This window comes from Oryctolagus cuniculus, chromosome X (genome assembly GCF_964237555.1).
Source record: "Oryctolagus cuniculus chromosome X, mOryCun1.1, whole genome shotgun sequence".
In the NCBI taxonomy this organism is placed as follows: Eukaryota; Metazoa; Chordata; class Mammalia; order Lagomorpha; family Leporidae; genus Oryctolagus; species Oryctolagus cuniculus.
Window position 1 is genome coordinate 22260709 of NC_091453.1, and position 4470 is coordinate 22265178.

General features: G+C 36.7%; 1 non-coding gene and 1 pseudogene across 1 annotated transcript; both read left to right on the forward strand.

Moving 5' to 3' along the window:
- Positions 1-3162: 3162 nt before the first annotated feature.
- LOC127485029 (U6 spliceosomal RNA) lies at positions 3163-3240 on the forward strand (annotated as a pseudogene).
- A 2-nt stretch (positions 3241-3242) lies between these two features.
- LOC127484998 (U6 spliceosomal RNA) lies at positions 3243-3349 on the forward strand. The gene has a single exon (XR_007912207.1). It is a non-coding gene; the product is annotated as a U6 spliceosomal RNA (small nuclear RNA).
- Positions 3350-4470: the final 1121 nt, after the last annotated feature.

Sequence of the window (4470 nt, forward strand, 5' to 3'; positions counted from 1 at the left end):
AACTTTCAACAATAAAACATAAAAAAAGATTCTAAAATGTGCACTAGAGAAATGCCAGATTATTTTCAGAGGGTCTCCAATTAGACTCAAAGTTGACTTCTCATCAGAAACTGTACAGGCTAGGAGAGAATGCAGAGACACAGTTCTAGTCTTCAAAGGAAAAAAACTGTCAACCAAGAATTCTGCACCCTGAAAAGCTCTCATTTATGGATGAAGGTGAAATAAAAATCTTCTATAACAAACAAATTTAATTTGTCACCACTCATCTAGCCTTACAAATGATGCTTAAATATGTGCTACACAAAGAAACACAGAAAGATAGTCATCAATATGAAACAATGTTAAGGCAGAAAATCTTCCAGCAAAAGTACAAAGGAAACCCAAAGGAAATAAAAGGAATATATACAGAAAAATAGCAGGGCCAAGTCATTACTTATCAATAGTAACCTTGAAGGTAAATCGCCTAAATTCTCCAATTAAAAGATACAGGCTGCCTGAATGGATTAAAAAACAAAACCCATCTATTTGCTGCCTACAAAAAACACACCTCACCAACAAAGACACATGTAGACTGAAAGTGAAAGATAGAAAAAGATATTCCATGTTAATGGAAAGCAAAAAAAAGAGCAGGGATAGTCATCCTAATACCAGATAAAATAGGCTTTAACACAAAAACTTAAGAGAGATAAAGAAAGTCCCTATGTAATGATTAAGTGATCAATTCAAAAGGAAGATGTGACTATAATAAATGTATATGCACCTGATACCAGCACATCTGGCTATTTAAACAAATGTTAATGGATCTAAAGAGAGACACAGACTCCAATACAATAGTAATAGGGAATTCAACACCTGAATTTCAACAGTGTATAGATCACCTAGACAGAAAATCCAGGAATCTCTAGAACATATGCAAACACATGGAGACTGAACAGCATGCTGCTAAATGAATACTGGGTCATAGAAAAAATCAAAAGGGAAATAAAAAAATTTCTGGAGATGAATAAAAATGAAAATACAAATTATTAAAACCTTTGCAATACACAAAAGTAGTTAAGAGTAAAGTTTATAATAATTGCCATCTACATCAAGAAATTGGAAAGGCAACAAATAAATGAGCTATCAGTGCATCCCAAGGACATAAAAAAACAACAGCAAACCAAACCCAAAATTAGCATGAGGAAAGAAATAATTAAAATTAAAGAAGAAACAAAATTGAAACAAAAATACAAAAGATTAGTGAAATGAAGAGCTGGATTTTGAAAAAATAAATAAAATTCATACACGAATGGCAAAAGCAAGCAAAAAGAAAAGGAGAAAACTCTAATAAAATCAGAGATGGAAAAGGAAATGTAACAACAGATACCACAGAAATAAAGCAATCATCAGGAATTATTACAAAGAGCTATATGTCAACAAATTGGAAAATCTAGAAGAAATGGATAGATTCCTGGACATGTACAGTCTAACAAAATTGAGTCATGAAGATTTAGGAAACCTAAACAGACAGATAACCAATTTGGAGAATGAATCAGTAATATAGATTCTCCCAACAAATAAGACCCCAGGACCAGATGGCTTCAATGTTCAATCCTACCAGACATTTAAAGAAGAAATTATTCCCATTCTTATCAAGCTATTCAAAACAATTGAAAAGGAGGAAATCCTCCCAAATTCCTTCAGATGAAGCAAACGTCACCTTAATTCCTAAATCAGAAAAACATCAACAGAGAAAGAAAACTACAGACCAATAACCCTGATAAACATAGATGCAAAAATCCTCAACAAAATGTTAGCCAATCGAATCTACAACACATTAGAAAGATCATTCACCTGGACCAAGTGGGATTTATCCCTGGTATGCAGGGATGGTTCAACATTTGCGAATCAATAAATGTGACATATCACATTAACAAATTGAAGAATACAAACCATATGATTATCTCAGTAGATGCAGGGAGAGAGAGCATCTGATAAAATAAAATATCCTTTCATGATCAAAACCTTAAGCAAACTGAGTATAGAGGGGAACATTCCTCAACACAATGAAGGCAATTTATGACAAACCCACAGCAAGCATCTTATTGAATGGGGGAAACATTGGAAGCATTTCTACTAAGATCCAGAACCAAACAAAGATGCCCACTTTCACCATTGATATTCAATATACTCCTGGAAATTTTTTTTTTTGACAGGCAGAGTGGACAGTGAGAGAGAGAGAGAGACAGAGAGAAAGGTCTTCCTTTTGCCGTTGGTTCACCCTCCAATGGCCACCGCGGCCAGTGCGCTGCAGCTGGCGCATCGCACTGATCCGAAGCCAGGAGCCAGGTGCTTATCCTGGTCTCCCATGGGGTGCAGGGCCCAAGCACTTGGGCCATCCTCCACTGCACTCCCGGGCCATAGCAGAGAGCTGGCCTGGAAGAGAGGCAACTGGGACAGAATCTGGCGCCCCAACCGGGACTAGAACCTGGTGTGCCAGCGCCGCAAGGCAGAAGATTAGCCTATTGAGCCGCGGTGCCGGCCACAATGAGATCTTTCAACACATGTATTCATTGTGTAACATTAAATAAGGGTAAACATACCTTTCTCCTCAAATGTTTATCATATGTTTATCGTGAAAACATTCTATATCCTTTTGTTCAACATAGTTTTGGGAAAATATTCAGTAAAATATTGTTATCTATAATCACTCTACTTAATATAATCACTCTACTATAATCACAAATACATTGACACTTAACATGTAGAATATGGTCCTTTAAAATCAGCAAATCACATGGTATGAGTGGGAGTGTGTGTGTGTGAGAGAGAGAAATTCACTAAAACATTTTAGAGAAAGAGGAGTTAATCTGGAAAATAACTGCCTTTCACAGTTAGACAATTATCCTGGCTCAGCTCAAGAAACAATTGCAAAAATTTTCTCTCCCTGACTGATTGTACCAAATCCTAATACTGGCGCAGAATTTGATGAACTGTGAGTTAGCCTAATATTTGCAAATGATTTGGATGAGCACACGACTGTGGAATCTGCTGGTTTTTCTTTTCTTTGTGAATCATTTTTAAGATGAAGAGTAATTACTCCAAAACCATCTATTCACTATCTTTGTTGTTCCAAAAGCCTCCATTAGTCACGATGTTCCCTCATTAAAAAGCTATGACATCGTGCTCTCTTCAGCAGCATCTATACTAAAATTGCAATGACACAAGAAAGATTAGCAAGGTCCCTGTGCAGGGATGACATCGTGCTCCCTTCGGCAGCACATATACTAAAATTGGAATGACACAGAAAAGATTAGCAGGGCCCCTGCCCAAGCATGACACATACAATCATGAAGCATTCCACATTTTTTAGCTGCTGCTGTCATTGTCACAGGATAAAAATTGCATGACTGTGTGAGATGATGGATATGTTAATTTGCTCCACTATATTAATCGCTTTATATATGTATTTCATAATGCCATGTTGTATACCTTAAATATACACAATAACATTTATTTTTTAAAAAAGAAACAATGTAAATATTAGAAAGAAATAAAGTCGTCATTATTCACAAGTTTTAAATTTAAAAATGGGGCCGGCGCTGTGACGCAGTGGGCTAATGCCCTGGCCTGAAGCGCTGGCATCCCATATGGGCACGGGTTTGAGATCCAGCTGTTCCACTTCCGATCCAGCTCTCTGTTATGGTCTGGGATAGCAGTAGAAGATGGCCCAAGTCCTTGGGCCCCTGCACCCACATGGGAGACATGGAAGAAGCTCCTGGCTTCAGATTGGCACAGCTCCAGCCATTGCAGCCAATTGGGGAGTGAACATTGGATGGAGGACCTCTCTGTCTCTCTGTTTCTCTCTCTCTCTCTCTCTCTCTCTCTCTCTCTCTCTCTCTTTCTCTGCCTCTCCTCTCTGTGTAACTTTCAAATAAATAAATAAATCTTTAAAAATAAATAAATAAATGAATCTAAAAACTGTGGCATGGACTTCAAGAGTCATAAGATTTCATCTTGGGACTTTTGAGACCTTAATAACAATTATTTGCATAAAATTAGGACTGAAGGGCATCCCTGAAAAACATACTTGAAAACTTTCCCCTGCATCCTTTATTAGTGTTGACATTATTATGGTATGTGGGTTGTTATGGTGACTGAATAAGATTGGATTTGAAAGTTTCCAAGGAGCTATTGGCAGAAAAGATCACTGAAATCTAAATTCAGAGCTGTTTCCTGAGTTTGATTCCAGACTTAGCCATTTATCAGCTCTGTGACAAGGGTCAAACCACTGACTCTCCCTTTGCCTTCGTTTTCTCATTTGTAAAATGAATATAAATAATGGTATCTATTTCAAAGGGTTATTATTAGTATTAAATCAGTTACTACTGTAAAACATTTATAATAGTGCCTGATATACAGCTGTTGTTGTATAACGTTATATTTAAATAAAAAATTGGGAAAAAATACATGAATATTTCCTTCTCTGAA